Below are 24,312 nucleotides of genomic sequence, written 5' to 3' on the forward strand. Positions count from 1 at the left end.
GAATAGATTGTGGATTGTTTTAACTGTTTGCAAACTAAGTTTTGTAGGCGAATCTTAGGGCAAAAATCGTCACGTTCTTAACGCGTTGTAAGGAGCAGAAAATGGAGAACGTTTCAGCTGTTATTCGAAGAAGTGCTTTTGTACAAGTAAATGGGAAATTAAAAAAAAAAAAAAAAACTATATAATAAACTAAATTTTCAAACAAGGCATAAAGATTATAAATTTAAATTAATTAAGATATATGATGGACGGAGACCCGTTAAACTATTTTTTTATAATAAGTATGTCGGTGTCAGGATTAGAAATTATAAGTCGGGAAGTTTCCACCTGATCCTAGCATTTGCACTAACTGGTATCGAATTTCTCAATATCTCGCAATAACTAAGCTGTTTGGTCAAATAGAAATCAAAAGACTTCTTTTGACTATAAACTTCAACCTGGCAGAAGATATTGCAGTACCAGCTCTTCCTTGTGTAAGAGCTTTCTTAGAATAAGTACTAAAAATTATTGCTCACTTGATGTCATCTATTTATCGTTTATTGCATTTAGTTTATGTGTAGGCAAATAACTAAACAAGTAGCTTCCATTGTATGTGATTTTTAAAATTAAAAAAAAAAAAAAAAAAAAAACTTTTAATAGAGTATATTCTGAATTTAGAACTAAGAAATCAGTCATACTGAGAGTATACGTCTTGAAATGACGTAAGTAGTTCTCTATGATGCAAAATATACCAAACTTCATGTGGTTGGCTAAATGGAAAACCATGAATTTGGTAAATGTACTAGTTAAAAGTGTATTATTCTTAAAAAATAAAGTGCTTTTCCTGGCTAGTGTTTGTGAACTCATTTTATTTCTTCATTTATTTATTTTTGTCCATATATTATGTTTTTATCTGATTCTTTTAAGAAATTGTGTTTGGAAGGAGTTTCAGACGTCACAGTACTCTTGAGAAACCGATGAATCATGCTTACCGAGAAGATATCTCTCTCAAAATTCCGTGTGTGTATGTTAGAATAACTGGAATTGTTGGAAATGTATGTATGATTTGCACACGCTTCACAGAGAAAATGGAGCCAGTTGGATATCATTTTGTGGTGCTTGCGATCAGATTCTAGCATCCATTTTGATATCTTGCTGCGGTCTATTAATATCGTCGAACTTTTCCAAGCTGATTTGGAAGTTTGTTAAACAATTCATCTATTTTTCTTGTTAGTTCATTGACTTATATGTAAATGAATATTACCATCAGTGAATATGTATTTACATCTTTTGCATTGTAACACCGTGTATGATGCATGTATAGAGTCTACAAAGTTCTGATCATGTATTGGAAAAAATATATAATAGTGTTATCTTCAAGTAAATGGCAAACAGGTGTCTATAAATTTTCTCAGAGACTCAATGATCAGCCAAAAAGAAAGATAAAATAGTAAGCATTTGATATTAAAGTTACCTAAGAGTATTATCAAAATTATTTTTCCCATTTTGATACTAAAATGACTATTTTGTTCGAAGTAAAGAAGGTAAAATTATAGTTGTCTAATATTTCTTAGCCTGGGTGCACATCAGTAAAAGGTGTAGTGAAAATACAAAATCACCTAACTTGTCTTATATACATTCAGCTGAAATTATGAAATGTAAATGTAATTGAAATACAGTAAATTGTAAATTAAAGTAAATTATTTGTATTAGGTGAATAACAAGTAAATCTAATAGACTATGATAGAAGAACAATAGGAATAAATGTGGAGCTTTTAATAAATGCTTGCAGGAACATGGATTTAAAAGGAAATGCAGAGAAAACTAAATAAGTGAAAATTCGCCGGGATCGTAATACTACAAATAATGGATACGTCAATATATCAAACAATACTATAGACAAAGTGATACTTTCAAATATCTAGGATTGATATTAGACCAATCGACCAGACCATATCTACGAAGAAAATGTCGACTGTAAGCAGAGAATTCGTATTTTATTCAGTTTAAAATCTTTTGTCGATGATTTTTAAGCTTAAAATATATAAAATGACATTCATACCTGTTGTCCTGTATAGTTGCAAAACATAGTCGCTAACTCTGGAAGAACGCAAACTGAAAGTACTTGAGTACAAAATAGTGAGGCAAATATCCGGACGCAAGGGGAACGGAAATGCAGAAACTTCAGAACGAGGAACTGCGTAATCTACCCCGTTTGCCAAACGTTGTTAGTCAAGTTTAGAAGGCTCACGTGATGTAGCAAGAATGAAATTAGGAACTATCTCAAAACTTTAACAGCAAATCCAGTCGGAAAACGTCCAGTAAGAAGATCTAAATGCAGATAGAAGGACAATATCAAGATGGATTTCACAAATATAGGAATACAAAATAGAAACTGAATCCAGTTTGCTTAAGAACAAAAGTCAATGGAGAGCTTTTGTGAATGCGGTATTGAACCTCCGGGTTCCGTAGGTTGTAGAGATAGTTTAAGTGAATAATAATGGTAAAAATTCAAGTGTTGAGCCTTTATGTATGAATATTACATAAGTTAATTGCTTTGGATCTTTCTTTCAACAGTATTCTAACATACATACTACTGTGTCTGTTTAGAAGAAAGAAATGGAATGGGGTATACAAAACTCTACATGTCTTTTCGACAAAAACTTCCGAATGGTTTGGAATGCAGTTTTTTGTACTATAAAGTGAAATGAGTGTACTGATCATGTATTGGAGAAAAAAAAAAAAAAAAAACAAAAAACATCCACGTACTTTTGTTAAGTGCATTTATATAATGTAATTTCTACTTATGTCAAAATAAAATTTAAAAAAGAAAGTTCAAAATGCTCCAAGAGCATTGCCAGATGTAACAAAAAGAATAGAGAGATGAAGCGGAAAAGATAATTATAATTGTTCCTACATGTAAAAGTAAATCTTTTATCCGCGCTTTCTTCTGTTTCTCGCAAAAATTCGCAAAACATAATCTCTCTATGACTTACGGTTCCCGAGAAATGGCTTCTTAAATTTCCGAAATTCGAACTTTTTTTGCCAATATTTCGGGGATGGTAACCAGTTGACCAGTGGCCACCTGTTACTATTTGGTACCAAAATGTTCACCATCTTCATAGGTATTGATCAACACCAATATGATCTCTCTATGACTTACGGTGCCCGATATATGGCACCTTAAATCTCCCAAAATCGGAACTATTTTTTGGCCAATATCTCGGTAACGAGAAGACATAAAGAGATGGTAATTCTGTTAATCAAAACATAAGAGGATGGTAAACATTTTTGTACCGATGTTAACTGGTGGACAATGGCCACCGGTTACTATTTGGTACTCACCATCTCTTAGGTATTGATCATCACCAATATCATCTTTCTCTAACCTATTGTTCCCGAGATATAGCTCCTTAAATCTCCGGAAACGGCAACTTTTTGGCCAGTATGTCGAGAACAGTAAGATTGACGCGAGAAATTCCATCACTTCCTCAGATAGTTTCTGATACTCTATCGATTGGAGAGCTCAAAATTGAAAAAATCACAAATAACAGACACACCCACACACACACATACAAACATAGGGAATTCAGTAACGAACTTTTCAAGTTCGTTGAAAAATATAATAATTAGCTCATTCTCTGAGGTTATTGACAAAGGAACATTTAACTTGTACCCATTTTTGGCTGGTAGCTGTCAGTATTACAGTGTTTTGTATTACGACTTCAATATTTGTGTTATTTAGTTGCATTGCTTAATTGAAGTACAGATTCGTGAGAAACAAGCAAAATACTGTAATGGTTTTAGATTTCTTCATCCCATCCTATGTTTTGAGTCACGGCATAGGAAATATACTTCTCAGTTAAGTCCATACAGCCTTGCAGCATGGCCTCTGATTGCAACATTTTCTACACTGATAGAATTTTTTTCCCTCTGCGAGTTAACCCTACAGTGGTCGGTTGGAAAAAAGTTTCATAAATAGTCGGGCTGAGTCTGAGACCCAAGAAAATAAAACTGCATAATTAATTTGTAACCGAAATTTTTAAAAATAAAAACATACTTTTATGTAATTACAAGTATTTTTAAAACAGAAAAAAACATTTCAGATCAAAACTGGTGTTTTGCTTATTTTTTAAAAATGTTTTTGTTTACGTATCTTTGTTAGTAAATTATATGAACTTTTCTAGAAAATTATAAAAAATAAATACTTGCTTAAATGTTGTTATAGATAAGTAATATTGTAAAAGACACAAGTTTATTTAACATAACCTAATGCACCACCTATGTTAAAATGTACTGAATACCAGGGGGTAAAGTGTTTTTTTTTTTTTTTTTTAATCATTATTGGCAAGATAATTATCTAATGGCGGAGTGGGTGGAGTTTTCTCAGCAGCGGGAGCAGATAACAATTCTTTGTAACCACTCCTAGTAATCTGGTCGCTGTTCGTGGTTCGTGGTCCTATCGATAAGTATTCTCCTGAGACTGGAACTTACCTGGACAGGACGATGAAGGACCTCTCCAAGAAGAGTTACAAACTGTTCTCAAATCGCTCGTCGGTCTCAATAATGAGATGAGCATTAGGCGCCGAGAGGTTCGGGTGTCTCGTCTCGAAAACCTCACAGACGATCAGACGGTCATCCAGACCATAACGCACACAAACATCACCCATACAAGCAACGAAAACACACTGGATTAAATGACACTATACTTATTTATTAGAACACTATCATATATATATATAAAAATAGCAAAGAGGAATGAACACAACACTGGACACTGAATACGTAAAATAATTTTCGTCACTGAAATCACACTTTGCCCTTTCAGTGCGCGATAGCCCTTTAAATATATAAGATTATAATTCGGATTTCACAGTAAATGCTTCTTTCACACCATTGACACACTTGGTAATACTAGCACTGGGGGAAAGTTGTCTGGATCGTCCCACGATGAATCCAGTTGCTGCGCTGAGTAATCCTGAAGCGTAAAGATGCGTCTTCAGCAAATTAAAAAAGGTCTCCACAGTGGAATGCTGATGTTGGAGGACGCATTATAACTTTCTAAACGCACAAGGTCTACGGACCTGGGACTTCACTGATTGGGGCTAGCCGTAAGAAAACGTCCATCACCGGCTAATTAGCGTGTGCCCCTTAACAAAAAGTTACATTTGAAGCTCGACGCGAGATGCGTGGTTACGGCTTCCAGACCTGGAGTCAAACTCCCTGAGCACCGAAGCTCAAGGTACGAGTTGCAATGGTCAACTGAAAAAGGTTGGCAGTTCATTTCAAAAATCACTCAGTTAACTCACCTGTATGCACATACAAACAGAATATAGAAAACGATTTGTGTTAATTTTAGTCAACTGCCCATAATGCACCAGACACGGCGATAACTTTGGCGTGAGAAAGTACAGATAACGAGTACGAAACAACGCAGTTGGTGCCACTTTGGTTGCTGAACATCTGGTCAGCCCGTATTTCTCTAATCTATTATAATGTTTAAATAAGCAATTTAAGGAAGCACTTAATTCAGTTCCCAATAACTATAGAATATATACTGTGTATATAATGAGTCAGGGAGAAACACTGAAATGGTTCGTCACTAGCTGAAATGTTCTCAGCAAAATCAATGTTTTAAATATATATGAAAAAACGATGAAAGACTTCTTTGTCCAATTGTGTGGGAAAGAAGCAATTCCCACCAAAGAAAGAACTTATATGCGTTGCAGAATAAAGTATAAATCGAAAATAATAATCACTGTCTTTACGAAATATACAGTGTCCACAAAAATTCTTCTATAACCTGGTAGCGGTTATATCTTCACTCTTATCTTCTTCTTCACCAAGCTCAGTGTTACTATCATGGTCAGTAAATAATTAAAAATCAGGATCTGCATCGGAATCATCCAGTTCAGTTTCATCATCATATAAAATTCTATGAATTTCTCTCACAGAAAGTGTTCACGTTCTACTATGTTCTAAAATTGCTCAAAATACCAACTGAAATGTTCTTCGTATATACACACTCAAAAGATGTCGAATAGGTCATCACAATAAAAAAGTATACTTCCTACAAAAATCCACTGTGATTAATTCCAGTTTCAGGTTTATTGAAACGTGGACTCCTTCCAATTTGGTTGTTCGAACTTCTTAATAACTAGCTAAAATACTGTTTTTCGCACCTGGGGGCGGATAAGGTATATACAATGTATCATTTTTGATGGCAAACAAATGAATGAAATAAATTAGGAAGAGTTGCCCATGCCGATATGAATTACACACACACACACACATATATATATATATATATATATATATATAATTCATATCGACAGGGGCAGCTTTTCCTTATTTCCTTAAAAAATGATATATATATATATACAACTATAATATTTAATTTGATTTATGTATTCTTTTATATATTTTTATTTAGTTAGTTAGTTATTTACTTATTTTTAAGGTTTCATTATTTACTTATGGTTTTCTGCATGATGTTAATGTTTTCAAAAGGTCACAAGCTTTATAATTTTTATTTTGTTTAGCTCTTTATTTCAAGCAGGTGTTTCCAAGGTCTTGTTTTCACGAATTTTATTGTTAGAAAGCTGTTTCCGGCTATTATTAGTTCATAGTTATTTGTTATGTTGGGACTCATCAAATTTTACAGGAGAAAGGCACTTACGCTCCTCTCCGGAGGGAGAGGTAGTGGTATAAAAAGAAAAGTGAACTTTTAATTAGTAGTGATTCCTTATTAGTGGAAAGAACAATGATCTCCTTTCTTTATTGTATATAATTTTATTTCTGATTTCAGTTGTAGAGTGTAGTCTGAGGAAGGAAGTGCTATACTTCCGAAACCGTTACATTTCTAGTTTAATTTTTTATAATAAATATTCTAGCCAGCCTTGTAAGAAAGCTGTGTTTTTCTTTATTCAGGAAGTAAGGAAAGTATATTCTATTGAAAATCCACAATCATTGTAATGCCCAACCTAAGTCATATAGGAGCAAGTCACTGCCTAAATACTATATAACTTTTCTTCAAACTCCTCCCAAAGCCAATGGGTGCATTTGGACTAGCATCAATTGATGTCATATCGATATGATTGGCATTAACTAGATTACAGTTTTGTTGTTTCACTTCATAGTATTATTCTTCACTTAGTGTGTAACAGCGAATAATCAAATCTTTGAAATATTAAACTAACCATTGAGCTACTTTGTACACGGTATGAAGTTGTCCTGAAATAACAGGTCTGAGAAGAACATCGGCTTTGTGAATTTCTGGTAGGCTATAAATTATGGGTAATCCAGGGTTAGAAATTTTTAGAGCTTTACTTGTTACATCATCTAAAATATCTGACCTAACAATGATTATATTATTATTAACCACTACTTCTTGTAAAGGGGTAGACTCTTATCTGATATACAAACTACCTTGCACTTTCTCTAAAACCTTCCTCTTGTACATTTGTCATGGTATAATTATGTATGTTACTTTGTCTGCCTTTATTACCAATTGTTACGTTGTGTAAACCATTTCCTAAAGTCAGTCATAAGCCTAGAGTAAAAGTTTATATTTATTTTTTGTCTTCTGTCGTTACGTAGAGAGTACTTAAACAAGTATGTATTGCGGTAATACAATCATATCCAAACTTTTCCCTCTCATTTTGGTCTAAGGAGGCATGGTGGCTCAGTGCTGGAGCACTTACTTCTGGTGCGTGGGGTTCCTGGTTTGATCCCTCACCAAGTAAGTTTGTAATGGGCATCGTGTCCGTGGGTTTTCTCGGGATACTCGAATTTCCTCCCACAATATCATTGCACTGATTCTCCCATTATGATTCACTTGCTTTATCATCCATTTCCCTTGGCCTAAAGGGCATATTCATGGGGCGTTAAAGTGAAAGATTGCATTTAATTTTTCATTGTGGTCTAACATTTCAACAACCGTCTCTCCGGATAAAATAAATTTCATCGAAGGTTTGTTGGGGTTAGGACTGAATCGAAGGCCTATTCTAAACAATTCCTCGAATTCCTGATGTACCGGTAAATTCTGTTATTAGATTATGTCCCATCTACTTTTTTCAGTTTTTTTTAAAACCGGTATTCTCTTTCATTTATGAGAGGAGAATGACCACAGATTTTAAATTATGTTTAGGTTCGGGCCAGAGGAGGTGTTCACCCCGACGTTCTTCATTCCATACCACAACAACTCCAACTTTGTGACTGGGCACATTATCTCCTGGAATAATGCACCATTGACGGAAACTTCTGGGCCATAGAATCTATATGATCCCCTAAAATGATGATGTAACCATGGGCAGTGACGCGACCGGTAATGTCAGTAGAGGGCCCACTGAAAACCGCGGATCATACCTTCCTTTGGGCGTCCGTTATACATAAACACAGCCCGTAATTTGAATGATGCCTCATCTGTCTATATCACACGGTTCCAGTCACCAGCTGTCCATATTGTGCCTTCGTTACACCATTGACATCGTGCTAAAGCTTTATTGTTCCGTATCAACGGTTTTGCCCCTGTCACCCAACCTTGTATTATGTCCATGTCGGAAGTCGCGGAGGACTATGATTGTCGACACAGGTTGTTTGAGGTGCTGCTTCAATTCCTCCTTGACATGCTGCAGTCACATGACAATTCTGGCCGTCATCATAAAAATTTTCCATTTCTTCATAGATCTTCGCTTTCATCCTCTTGTAGGAACTTTGACTACTCCATATTCCACTTCTGACAGTTCGACATTTCCACTACATTCAGACTCCATATCTTAAGCAGTTTTAACCTAAAGTCACAACGGTTCGTAATTAGTCTCATGATATATTGGGTCATTTCATTCATAACTTTAATGTAAACAGCTACAATATTTCTATACGAGGACAAAAATTATTGACCAACCCTCGTATGTTTTAGCATAGCTCTGAAACTTCTTTAGCAATTCCAACTAAATGTACCTTATCTCTTCTGGAAAAAAGTACTTTGGGGGTAAGACCCCTATTCTCCCTAAAGGGGATGGAATGAATGACATGTAAAAGTAATCTAAACCATCCGTATTAGTATCAAATCCATAGTTTCCGGGGCCGTGAAATGAATAGTAACACTTCTGATTCTATTTAGTCCAAGTTCAGTTCCCATCAATATAGGCAAAAGAAATGGTGAAAAATAAGATATCTAAAATGACCGGGATTAATATCGAAACCGTAGCCTAGACAGGGTTTTTGCGACATGTCTGAAAATAGGCGAAAGTATCAGTTTTACATCCTACAGACTAACACACAGAGAAAAAGATTCCAACAACCTATATTTTATAGTACATCATTAAAATCCATTTGATGCTGGGATATTTTATATAAAGGAGGTATTTCCATTTAATTGTCTCTGTTACCAGAATTATCGTCATTTAACGAATCATACAGTGCCGTGTTTTATTCATTTCAATTGACCCAAAAGTTGTAAACTAACTTCTACTTCATCTAGGCATAAAGGAGGTTAGTTTATCCGAAATAGAGATAAATTTGTGAAATTTTCCATCAAGAATGTCTTTCTTCATTATTCTGACAATAGAAAGGTATTCATGGATTTTAGATTGCCTTACATAAATACTGTTTTACCATCAAAATACGGAAAGTTCCGTAAACCTCGAATGAATTAGAATATTAAAGAAAAATGGAAAACTCGTTTTGAAATATCCCAAATGGAAACACTACTTGATGTTCGTTATATGAATATAACAAAGATGAAACGTTAACTAATTTGAAGACTTACACGCTGTGGTGCTATTCTATTTTTTACAACCGGTTTTCTCTCGCTCGCTATATATAGGAGAGAAATAGATGGATAGATATAATTCCCTTAGGAAACTAACCATACAAGGTAGACAAAAGATTTTTTTATACCACAAATGACTAGTAGCAACCTACAGAGTATCCTAATACAAGGTGACGAGACGAAATTATGTAGCACTGCAAATATCTTGGAACCGTGTTATCCAAGATAGATTGTTGTCAAAAATTATTGGAGAGACCATTATCCAGCAATGGATTGACGATTAGTGATAATGATGTTTCAAATTAAATAATGGTTTTTCAGATATAAATACCCTCACCATTTTACTCATATGACCACAGTTCCATTCTTGATATATCATGCGTGCGTGCGTGCGCGCGCGAGCGTATTTATGTCTGGGTATAATAAAGGGTTCTGCAAACACAAAATATTTTAACAACCGGTTCTAGCGAACCGGCTGAATAGCAGCACTGCTTACGCGTAGACAAACGCACCAAATATATTTGTTATGTCTTCATTTTATGTATATATATGCGACGTCACCAAACTCATTTTGACGAAATTAATATAGGAAGTTTTATTCTCACTTATAACATCTGGACTGGACAATTTAGTGAGAGATCTTAATCTCATTCGTATCAGCAAGCTGGGGACTGTAGGAATGGAATTTACTGGGTTCTAGCACTAGAATTTAACTTTTTTAAAAAGAAACATACATTAATAATTTTCGGCGTACTATGTTATCAAAAATCCCTCTCTAGTTTAAATATAGATAATTTGGTCTAGGCATTAGGTTAACAATACACATAAGAAAACTAGAGGTGTTTAACGATTATTCTAAACTTCAAAGCACTATTTTATACAATGGAAAGATAAACTACTAATATCAGTGCCATATTCCGCAGATATAATGCAAACATAATGTCTGTGTATTACAATAACTGCTGGAAAATTGGTGGAGATTCGAAGTTTATTTCTATATTGTTAGGATTACAGGAATAATTTGTTGTTTGCTTTGCTTCTAGGGCAGTAGGGCGAATGAGTCACACTTAACTGTGAAAGACTAGCCTTTGAGAATACTTACACATCACAACATAATAATGTTACATACTTTCAATTAGTAAATTCACATAAAGTACTGCTTACTATTTCTACATATAAAAAGGATCGAACGAAAAATTTAGAGCCATGGACAGTTCGACTGAAAATTCAATTCGTACATTCGCAACTAGACTTTGACTGAAAAGTTAGGATCTTTCGTATACAGAAATGATGGTAAATTCATCATAATATACAGAAAAAGATAATAGCTATCAAGGTAAATAGGATCACATGATCGATGACTACTTCTGGTAGAGAAAATGAAACGCATTACAGTATAGAGAAAACAATAAATTTTAAAAACATTTATTAAGTTTACAATGCGTTGTATATTAGCTGCACATTTTAGTTTAGTATTAACACAGACACATGAGAACATTAATTCTGAGACCTTTTATTGTAAAAATATGACTTAAAATAACGTGGCTTAATAGACTAACTCAAAAAGAAATATTGATAAAAATTATAATTTAGAGTATTATTTGAATTTCTATTTAGTACGTTAAACCAGTTTAACTAACTGTCGAAAGTAAATATATTTATTGATTTATATTCAAACTTGAACATTCTGCATATGCGTCTCTATCTTATTACATTCTATATTGTCTTATATGCAATATGAATGCATTTCCAAATAAGATTCTGTAGGTAAATAATATTAGTAACAAAATTAATTTATAATTTTCCGCCGAATTCCAACTCACTTCTGTCACACAAAAACCTTACGTGTTACAAACTTTTTATTGTCATTTTCCTCTTCAGGAGGGTAGATTTAGTTCAAGTAACCTATTTTCGTGTATGTGACACAAAAGGTTTAAATTTGTTGGCTTGTGTACATTTCAGGATCGCTAACATGACCGGGGACAGACCCGATGAGTTTAAGCCCAAGTTTAGTCAAGATGGGCATGTCTGCTAGCTCAGGAATTAACAGATGCAGCTCCGAAGGTGTTATTCGGCGTTATTCTACGTAGTTTTTTGACAGGCGAAGCGGGAAGCGTTGCAATATATCTATAGAGACTCCGGCCACCCCACATTGTTGTCCTTTATGTCAAAGGACTCATTAATGTAAATATATAGGGATTTCTAAGCGATGACAAGGAACAATTATCATGTCTCGTGTACTATTTCCTAATACGTAAAAGTTGTAAATGCATACTATGCCTAACTAACTGCTATGTTTCTACGAACTGCCTTCATATTATGCCACTTTAGTATTCGGCCACTAAAGTGACCTGATGATCTTACTGCTGTATCTCCAGTTTACAGAACAGTATGAGTGGGGGAAGGAACGTCGTATGCACAACTCTCACCTCTTCGTGTTAGAAAGTGTGAATGGTTATTTGCTTTGCAGTATAACACTTCCAATGGGGCGAAAAAGTTGTAACACAATCTTTGAGCATAGCCAGCTGGTCATTTTTCGTCATAAAAGGGGGATTCCAATAGGTATATTGCCCGTCTCCTGAATATACCACGAAGTACAGTCGGTGATATCTTGCGACGTTATAAGAACGAAGACACGATAGAATCCGTGAAGCAGAAGGGTCGGCCTAGCAAGCTAAATGAACAAGACAAACGTGTGATTGTGAAAAAAGTGAAGAAAAACCCAAAATTAAGTGCACTGAAGATTGCAGCGGAATTGTTGCTAGTGTGTGGAAAGGATGTACACCCAGAGACTGTTCGGAAAGTACTGAGAAACGAAGGATACCACGGAAAGGTAGCTACAACGAAACCATGTGTCAACAAAGTGTGCAGATAGAAACAACTTCAGTTTCCTAAATTCTATGTGCAAAAGAAACCAGAATGATGGAAAGACGTTATTTTTGCTGGGGAAAGCAAATTCAACATTTTAAAGACAGATAGCAGGGTTATGGTGTGGCGAAAGGCGAATGAAGAACTAAGGAAACTGAATTTACAAGCAACAGTCAAATATGGTAATGGTAACATAATGGTTTGTAGGTGCATATCTGCTGTCGGTATGGATGAACTCAGGTTTATAAATGCTAAAATGACAAAAGAACAGTGCCTGAGCATTCAAGAAGAGTCTTTACACAAGAGTGCGGACAAATTTGGAATCAGCGAGACTTTCAAATTTTATCACGATAACGACCCAAAACATAAGGCGCATGTTGTGCGTGACTGGCTTCTGTACAACTGCCCCAAAGCTATCGAAACTCCACCACAAAGTCCGGACCTCAATCCCATTGAAAATTTGTGGGATGAACTCGATCCTAGAGTTCGGAAAGTGGCAGTAACATCAAAGGAGGAACTTGAGAGAAGGTTAACAGAAGAATGAGCCAATATTGCTGCTGAATATACCGCAAAAATAACTGGAAATATGCAAAATCACTTGAAGGAGGTGGTACATAATAAAGAGTATCCAATTAGGTATTAAAACCTTTTTCTTGCATCGAAGAAGGCGACAAGAAAGTTCCTCATTATGTGGTGGCCGAATATTAAAGTGATTATAATTTTTGTGTTTGAGAAGAAATGTTCTGATTTTTGTACGTAAGAGTTAAAATTTTATAGTTTATTTTTTGTAAAAAGTTGCAGGAAATATAGAGGTTTCACATAGAATAAACAATATTATCACTCAACTTTACTGTAGTTCATAATATAAGATAAAATGTCAGTACAATGTGGTGGCCGAATATTAAAGTGAGTCTCTGTAGGTATATATCATGCCTGTATATATATATATATATATATATATATATATATATATATAGTGGCGGATCGAAGGGGGCTAGAGGCTATAGCCCTCCCTTGACGCTGAGGTATACACTGGATAAAATGGGCTTTAATCCTGCTTTACACTGGATAAAACGGCAAAATATGGTTTGGCCCCTCCCTTGATCCTATCCTGGATCCGCCCCTATATATATATATATATATATATATATATATATATATATATATATATATATATATATATATATACAGGCATGATATATACCTAGGTATATTGCAACGCTTCCCGCTTCGCCTGTCAAAAAACTACGTAGAATAACGCCGAATAGATAGATAGTATGAGTGTGTGTATGTATGTATGTATCGTATATTGCAGCATAACTCACGAACGCCTGTAGCAATTTAAACCAAACTTAGACATAAATTTACAATCTGCAAATGAATATTGAGGGGCTAGGACCCTAGGAGGGAGGATGGGAAGAGGTGGCATAAAAATAATCCAAAACTGTATATATTCGTTTCGAATCCACAATTTTCGGGGTCGCTGAGACGAATAGTGATACTCGCATGCCCCTTAAGTTCAAGTTTACTCCCATCGGTAAGGAGGTAAGAAGGGAAAATTACTAAGATTAGTGTCGAATCGATAGTTTTCTGGATCTCTGAGATGAATTATGATACTCACGATACTGTTCAAGTTCACACACATCAATAGTATAAGTGAAGAATGATAATGTGAGATTAGTGTCGAATCCATAGTTTTTGGGGTTGAGAGCATGACTGTTTCATTTGAAATTGCTTTTAGAAAACACTTATACCTGAGCTTCTCCGTGGCTAAGCGGTTAGCGTACGCGCCTTTGACGTGGGAGACCCGGGTTCGATTCCCGGCGGGAGCTCGTGGTTCGGATTCCACGTTAATCAGTAGGTCCACGTCTCATATAGCCTCGCTGCTGAACGGGACGTTAAACTCAAAATCAACTCAACCTCAAACTGGATTGTTATCAATATGATTAAAGTATTTTTCTAAGGGGTAGAGTGTTTCAAATTTGTCAAAATAGGGTATCTTGTGGATTTTTCTTACACTTTCATTGAAATGCGTATCCTAAAGAGTAACTCAATATTTTCCATAAATCTATGCTTTCGATGAGAAGAATAAACACATCAGCCGGCAGTCACATTAAAAGTTAATTGCATACAATTGGTGCATTCGACTTCTGTTACATTGGCGTGGGAGACCCGGTTCGATTAACGTCGGGAGCTCATGTGGTTTGGATTCCACGTTAATCAGTAGGTCCACGTTACATATAGCCTCGCTGCTGAACGTGACAAACTCAAAATCACCTCACTTCCATTACACGGCAAATAATGGTAGTCGAGCGACTAATGTGTACAAATTGGCTGCACGACTTTGGCTTATCCCAACCACACCAACTGGCGACGTCATGCAATTTTACGCGAAATAAGTTTTTGGTTACTTTCGAGAGTGCATAAGCACACTTTTAGATCACGCCACACGTAGAACACTAGCAATATAGTCACTATTACATTTTCCCATATGAAAATCATCATACTTCGATAGCACGTTGAAATTGCGCGAAGGCTTGGATGTCAAATACTGTTCAATACCGTGTTAAAGAACTCGCATGCTCGGAAGTGGTACGAATCTACAAACAACTATAAGCTTCGAGACAAACGGTAATCGGATAGCGTTATATCTGGACTATAAACCGAAGTGAGTGTTGGTGAACGGTTGGCTTTTAGTTGTGATCGTTGTTTTTCAGCGGTTCTCCGACACTGATGATGGCTGATTCGCCACAGTTGTTTTCAACCAACCAATTTTCAGCTGAAAAGGAACCAAGTTGACAATTTTTAACTACTAAAAATAATCGCTGGTCATACGGTGAATATTGGTTGATTGAATTCAACGAAATAAGCAACCATAGATTATAGTTTAATTAAAACTAAAATCCGTTCGTTAAAATTAACGATTTTTACTATCAGAGAATGTTTTATGTCCCAAAGTTATTTTACGCAAAAAAAAGTGAACTCAACCATAAATCAACGTTTTGCCGACCATTTTGGTTACTTGGGAAGATGAAGTAGAACACTCCAATTTGATTCTTTTTTGTTACAGACTTCTTGACCAGTGTGATTTTATGAAATTTCCTCCTAAGAGACTCAAAATATACGATGGGTAAAGACAGTGCTGCAAAATTGATGAAAATTCGCGTTGAGCATGATCGGAGATAAGCCTTGGAAATTTCGTATCTCTGGGATCAAATTTTCCATGAGCCACTCCCTGAAATCACTACTCCTGAGCTATATTGGCGTGTGCTATTTTGCAGCAACAGAATTCTTTTCTGTGCAGGCAGCGTAATAGCAATTTTCATTTGTAAACTTAGTAGTTTTTATCTTATCTTGATGTCAGGAAACACCTACCAAACATTGTCAGTGCTGTTTTGAAACACCATGTATAGAGTGCATGTGGTAGCAATATTCGGACAACGAGATCATAGATAAGCATGATCACATTGTACACGTATGTCTCCAATTCCAGGAAGACGCCAGCGAACGCCTATTGTACAGCTGTCTTCGAGTGTAGGTGTAACCGTATATTGAGAATGTGAGAGGACCGGTGTTTATTGAGTTGAACTGCCACTAACGCGGGTCATGACATTTCAGTAATCCATCGGTACTATACACGATGGGAAACGAAGGGTTCTCACAGCAGCAATACTCCCGAGACGCAATAGCGGATTTAAAGGAGGGCTTTTGGGCTGAAGCCCTACCCGAAATATTGGAGCAAGAGGAATTTAAAGTCATTCACACTAAAAATGCTGAGAATTTTGCTGAAGTAATAAATAAGTTTTTATCTGAATTATGGAAATGGATGATTCGGGCTTCCTGTGTTTGGCTTTAGATATTAACTGCTAGTCTTTTCAATGACGAGAGTCGATGGCCTTAACAGTCAAATCGCGAACTAAGTTGTAAAAGACAACCCCAATTGCATTCCAGAAGATTGCAATTTCTGTATGATTGAAGCAAAGATATATTAATTTTGTATTTTTTACTTCTGTTTTGTCGTGAAGTTTGTGATATGTATTCTTTGTTACAAAATATTTCATGTATCTCCCGAAGATTTTTTAAAATCCTAGCTCATTAAGAACACAGAAAAAAATTACAATGAGATACATTGAACAATGTAACAATTTTAATAAAATAAACCTTTTAAATAAATTAGGTAGAATATCGGGTAACGCCACTTCTTTGGTTCCATGAACTAACCTATTTTTAACTATATGCAAGTGTATATTACTCTATCAAATTTGAACAGCAAAACTGAATTCCACTGTTTTTCTAAATTATTTTGTTCCAATCCCCCTCAAAACAATTTCTGGATCCACCACTGCCGCAACGTACCGAAAAGTTCCTGGAAAGAAGGATCATTCGCACCGCCCTGACAGGACGGTGACCGCTAGTGCAATCAGAACTACCATGGTTAAGATGTGAGTGCAGGAACACTAAACAATCGATCGTTGATGACTGATAATCTATCCCAAGTTTCTTTTGCACAATTATTGTTGACGCCTGCTCATCATCAAAAATGTTTTCGGCGATATTGATAGAATGCAGTTACAAGGGAAATAGAGGTTGATGGTTGATAGAATGCAGTGACAAGGGAAATAGAGGTTGATGGTATTCAGTGATGAGAGTAATTTCTATCTTAGACACAGTGACGTCGTATCTTCATGACATGCTCGTATATGAACTTGTAGGTGAGCAGGAAAATACAGCGTGTTTACATTTCTCATACACGACTTTCTGGTACTTCGTAAGGGAAGGGACGTTAAAATAAGCTATATATTCGCCTTCATTCAAGGGAATAGCATTAGTACGTAGTACCTTCGAGGTGTTGTCAATTACATAATCGATCTTATGTCGACACATCTTCAGCAGCATAACACGCGTCCATATACCATTAGATGGGCAACGACAATCGCCCAGACATGCAGCATCTTTCTAGTTTCTTGCGTGGTAGGGTGGAGTGAAAAAATCAAATTTTCGAGTATCGAATTCTAAAAGGGCTCCAAAGTTGCGTATTTGCATGCTAATCAATGAAAAAATAATGAAAAAATCACACTTTGGATCTTCAGTTCGCGCAAACGCCCTAAAGTTTGAAAAAATGACAGAAAGCACCAAAATTTACCTTTATGCGAAAAAAATCAAATTTTTGAGTACAAAACTAAAAAGACTCAAAAGTTGCGTATTTGCTTGCTAATCAATGGTACAATAACGAAAAATAATCACACTCTGGATCTTCATTTCGCGTAAACGGCCTAAAATTTTGACAAAAAAAAAAAAAAAATACCTTTACGCAAGAAATATGCAGATTACTTTTTTTATTTCTATAGCGTCTAAGTATTTTATATTAGTTGTGTGAGGGCATGCTTGTTATTAATTCGTTAATGTGAGTGATTTTATAATTTTATTTTCATAAGGATTTTGCAGCTCTTCGCCCATTTGTCAACTTTTTTTTTTTTCTAATGGCCTAGAACTCATCACGAGGAGGTGGCTGCAATTCGAGTTCTACCCACATCCTAGTCAACTCTCCGACCAATTAGGGTGTGCTAAATTATGTTGATTTACTCAAGGATGCCTTAAATTCAGATTTTTTAATCAAATTTTCGCATTGTGAGTCTTGAGAGCAAATTTCCTCTAATGTACCCTTCTCTGCTTTCTTGTCCACACAAGAACGACACATCTTTCAACTTCCTGAGTATGGCATGGAATGTTGCAGCGCCGTAGCTTAGAATTTTTGTGTTGGGGAGCAAGCCCTCCTATTTGGGCCCCCTCTATCCATCTTCCTCTTACTCTCTATGGAACCCCCGGAATCTGTGGGCCCTTCCACACAGCAGGTATGCGGGGCCGTTAGTTACGCCTCTGGGTCCGTTCCATACATGACAAATTAATTAAAGGGACAATATTGACAAATCTCAAATCCACACGAATAAATATTATTTCTAGGGCCCCTAATAGTATATATTTTTTTTTACTGAAAAAAGCCCACGACTCATTTTTGTTTTATTGACCTTTTGTGTGCTGTTTTGTTTATGTAATGTAGTGAACCTGTTTGATGCTTCATTTATAATTTCATGTTCGTATCGTATATGGAGTAGGAAAATTTTGTCTTAAAGTGCCCCCCTCGAACGGCGGGGAGCTTCCCTGGGGGCAGTTTCCTCCTTCCCCCCACAAATTCTGGCCCTGCCATGTTGAAAACAGTAGAATCTACCATCGCTTTATTCTTGTGTACAACTTTGAACCAAACCCATGAATTCCTACTCGATTTTCTTAAACTGATTTTCGCCAGTGTAATTGTTAGTTCTCACATATTTCATGTTAATAAAATTTAAACTCTCTCTAAAAGGTCTTATGATGACGAGTCTCTGCATTTGATAACATATTCCGAATATTTATTTCTCCCTTTTTTCTGTATTCTTAATAAACTCAATAGGTGATATACGTATTATTTACTTTTTGTTCTTCATCTCGCTGTGTGTGTTGGAACTTGTCCTCAGCATTGTAGTTCATTTGCAATTCTCGTTTACTTCATTGTTCGTTGCAATGCCTAAAACACACAGTTTAGTTTTGCTGGCATAGTTTCTTAATGTATTATTTCCATCTTCCTCAAGCTGCAATTCGCTGATTGAAGCCTCATTTCCACCTTTAGAACTTTAGTTTCTACACTGTTATAATAATATTTCTCGTGCTACCTTTCGATTTGTATGGAATTAATCTCTATATACATTTTTCATATTTCTCTATCAGTTTTAATTCCACTCGCCACCTTTAAGTTTACTGTGTATTTCCTTGAGTTTGTCGATTTCCCTTCTTAATTCACCATCAACTTCTCCAGGTTTCTTTCATTATGGAATAGAGTCATTTGGTTGAGCCGATAAAAGTGTGTGGCTGCAGCCGAGACTACTTCAACACATCAGAAACTGTAGTTCTATTTTCTTCTTTGAAAGCGGCACACATCGCACAGACATTTCAGTCACACAAACTTAATACTTAACAGCACATGTACTATTAATTTGTGTACATATTTCATTACTTCTTCCATATAGATCTAAATAGTTTGTGATCATTTTCATCTGCTACACACAATATTGAGGAGGACACGTCTCACTGTCCCCCAGCCAGAGGGGCCCATGGTTATATATTTCTGTCCTTCCTTTTAGCTAGTGCGATACTTTTCCTTGTGTTTTCTGCCATCTCTGGTTGAGGAACCCAAGAGGACAAAGCCTCGTGCATTTACGGCCGGTGCATATGGTAGACAGCATATCAAAACAACTGTATTATTCTCTTTTCGGCACAATGCCCCAGTTTCAATTCGTAAAGAAAGACAAATCGTAACTGTGTGCTCTTCATGGTGCACTTTCATGACCTTGTTCAGCAACGCACTGTTTCATGAATGACTGGGTGCTTCAGCCTGTTTGTTGGACGTCTACTGAGTTTGTGACAGATACGTGACTTTTGTCAATATGTATTGTATTACTGAGATAAGTTTCCCACTGGACACCATGGCGGACATTCCATTCGCTTCAAGTTAATACTATATATGAGAAATAACATTTCAGTATTAAAATAATAAATAGAATGGAATATTACAACGAAAAAATGGACTATCAGAATTACGTAACATTTTAATTTAGATAAGTCAATTTATACTATTATATAAAAGTGGAAGTGTGTGATTCATCATCGACCAGCCCATACTACTATAGGTATTAACGTGAAATTTGAAGATAGTAGTACTTTTGTCACAAAGGTAACCCACATAACACACGACGAACCTAGAACGTCCCATTTTTGTCCCAATTATCCTACATAGTTCCCTGATTATCGGGATAATGAGTAGACATTCCATGGAAGTTCTGCATGGGATGTTCTAAAGGATTTTCACGTAGGTTGTCCACGGAACACCCCGAATGCGACAGGAGATTCCAGGGAAATCCCACGCCAGATATATCTAGGGCCACATTATCCCACAATTTACCAGTAGAAATCCCTTTGAGGTCCCGTTGAATATCCCGTTATCCGGGATATTAGCAGACACCTGGGTATCTCGCGAGGTCCTATGGATGTCCCGTTGTCCATTGCGGATCAATCTCAGATGTCCTGTGGACGTCCGTGTGCTATGTGGGTAAGGAATATGGAAAGAGTTTTACAAGTATCCATCCTGAGGGGATAAAAGATGGATGTCCCTGGCTTGCAGCATACTTCTGATGGCACAGTCCACTGATAAATAAGTCGAACTTAAAATAATATATTCTGTCTTAATGAGGCTCTGTATACCTCTTTATAAAGGCAGTTTTTATTTTTTGAGTTAATTTATATTTTAAAATAACCTGTAAAAAAAGAAAAAAATCTCTTAATGAAGTAAGTTATTTTAGATATATTTATATATAACTGCAGAATAATATTTTCAGTATGATTATAATGCAACTGTTAGCGTTGAAATTAACTACGTTCATAATACGTAGCATCATGGCAACAACTCCATTGTCGCAGTTCTGTTTGGTCGTGGCAAATTTCAGAACCAAAACAAGTGAATGGAATAGGCACAAGTCCATAAGCCCTAAACGGTACAACACATAAACTGCAGAAGTCGTAAAATTTAGGGTTTGTGCCCGCATTTTTACGAGGGGCGTTCCATATTGATTTACAGTTTCCTTTTTCCTTCTTTCAGACTCCTCCATTGAGCTCGACATTACGCTTGAAAGGAAGTAGTACTTAGGTACGCCTTCAGGTGGAAGAACAATACAGAGAAGTGTACTCCCTGGAAAACTACAGCACTTACACCAACAGTTGTAAGCAAGTGAGCGGACAACATGGAAGGTGATAAACAAACACAGAGCTGGAGAATGTGGTTTCTGTGGAAAGAGGAGGTACAAACTGCGGAAATTCACAGGCGATTGGTGACAGTGTGTGAAGAGTGTGCACCGTCACGTAAAACCGTATACAATTGGGTGGACGGCTGGAAAAGTGCCGCACATCAACGGAGAAGGGAACCACTTCCGGAAGAAAAGTGTCTGTGACAACACTAGTGAAGAGTGGAGCGGCTTGTTAAGGACAACAGGTGCATCACGTGCACGGAACTGAGGCGGCCACAGTCACTTTGCACCGCATAGTACACGAACACCTTAAGATGGGTAAGGTGTCTGTCAGGTGGCCCAAATCCCTGCATGCAACACAGAGACAACAACGCAAGAACGTGAGAAGTTATCTTATGGAGCACTACAGCCAGGATCTAGAAGGCTTTATGTCCAAACTCATTACTGGCGAAAAGACTTGGCTACACTACCATGAGCCAGAGGCCAAAGCCCAATCAATGCAGTGGAAGCATAAAGGCAGCCCCACGCCAAAGAAGTTCCCCACGCAGCCCTCAGTAGGCAAACACATCGCAACTGTCTTCTGGGACAAGGATGAAACTATCCTCATCGATTGGCTGGAACCCGGGACCACCATTAACAGCTAGTCATATGTGACAACGCTGCGGAGTTTATGCCGTGTAATTCAGAGGAAACGACCAGGAAAATGGGCGAAAGGTGTGCTTCTGCAACACAAATAACGCTCGTTCCCACACGAGTCGGACAACCATAACTGCCACTAATGAGCTGGGGTTCTAGGTGATGCCACACCGACCTTATTCACCTGACTTGGTCCCTTCTGATTACACCCTTCGAGGGATTGAAGAAACCGGTGCGTGGACATCATTTCGCCGACTTCCAGAAACTGCAAGACGCTGTCCGGACGTGGATGCAACAGAATCCGAAAAAGTGGTTCGCAAAGGACACAGAGAAGTTGCTACGACGGTTCTTAATGGAAACTATGTTAAGAAAGCGAATGTATCTGCTGAGGCATGAAGGTTCTTATAAGTTAAAAAAATAAAAATAAAAATAAAATAAAAAATAAAGTGTAAATCAATATGAAACGCCCCTCGTAGGACATATGCTGGTTAAATCTTATGAATGTTACTCTATGATTGATATATATATATATATATATATATATATATATATATATATATATATATATATATATATATATATATATATATATATGTCGATGTGCATAATTCTGAATTTAACCCCAACTTCATACACGTGTGACTTAAAATCTGAGGGAAAAAGTACTGTGACGGTAAGACACCCAGACCAGCTCTAAAAAAAAATAAATAAATAAATAAAGAGGAGCGACATAAAAAAAATTAAAATAAAGAAGACCAATACAAGTGTCAAATCCATAGTTTTCGGTGTCATTGTGATTACAGTGACACCGACGATACTGTTAATGGTAAGTTCAACCCCCATCGTTAGGGAGGGGGGATGAGACTGGGTGAAAAACACAAAAATGGACAAAGGCGGCATCGGCCCAGGTATTGGTCTTACTTAACTACACTTAAACCTAAGCTTACGCAAGAAGAGGCATATCACAGGGACAACTTCTTTGACGTTGCTCTTAGTTATTTCACTTATTTATTTTCAAATTGCATAAATCTTACTGTTCCCGTGCATGGCAGCTGACTTTGGCTTTCGCTATTTTTCTCATTGATTTCTTTATTTTCAAGTCTTTGCATAAACATTGTCCTACTCGTGCAAAGAAGGAGCACTTGAGGTACTACTAAGATATGTACGTGAAAAGGCGATTACTACCACCAAAACAGAACACGAATATTGTAGATGAAACTTTTAAATGGCAAACAATTTAATACGACTCAGATTTTCTTATCTTGGCCTAAATTTATTTTCTTATTTAAATTTATCGTAATTCAATGCCTTCTTTCGTCGAATGCTTTTGAGAATACTTCATTGGCAACTAGAAATTTTTCGCTAAATATCTGATAGAGTATAGACAATAAACTTAGAGTAAATTAGTAAATGATACAGATTATATTTTTGCTTCGCAAATTTTTAATAACATCCTCCAAATATACTCAGCTTGAGGAAATGATGAAATGTTCGAATTGATTATGAACTCTTGTACAAGGATCACAATAAAGAACTTAAGATCCAGTTAAAATTAAAAACTAAAATAAATTAGTCATATTGGTAATATTTAAGCATAAGCGACGTGAAATAAGTACTTTCTAAATATTTATGAAACATTAATAAAGCACTTAAATTATGACGAAGAAACGTAGAATAGGTATGATTTAGTCTTTCTGATCACGTACAGAATGAACAAAAATAACATTTCGATATTGGTAAAATACGAATTTCAACAAAGCGGTAAAATACGTGAAAAAGCAGCTTGTATATATGGTGTTTCAGGGAGAAAGAGGAATACTTTGGAATATAAATGTCAACATAGGTGACTCTAAGCAAAAAAGTTAATTGAATATGAGCCCTATTCTCAATGGTTTCAGAGTTACAGATTGCGAACAATTTCTGACCTTATGTTGCTTATTGCTCGCTCTGTAGTTAATCTTGGAAGGGAAGTTATTGAAGGAACTTGGAAATCAACGTTACCATACAGTTCCCTTAAATAAATCTTAAATTAATGTTACATGTACTCTACAACTTCCCTCTCAAAGACACCACCTGCCACAAGTTGCAAACCGTTGGAAAAGTCATTCCATCAAATTTTAAGTGCGTTATGTCTCACCGCTGTAAAGTGACGACAGACTGAGTAATAAGCAGCCTAAGATAAAAAGTGGTTCACAACCAATAGCTCTCAAACCATTCAGTATA

This window comes from Thermobia domestica, unplaced genomic scaffold, assembly GCF_964235325.1.
Source record: "Thermobia domestica unplaced genomic scaffold, izTheDome1.hap1.1 HAP1_SCAFFOLD_118, whole genome shotgun sequence".
In the NCBI taxonomy this organism is placed as follows: Eukaryota; Metazoa; Arthropoda; class Insecta; order Zygentoma; family Lepismatidae; genus Thermobia; species Thermobia domestica.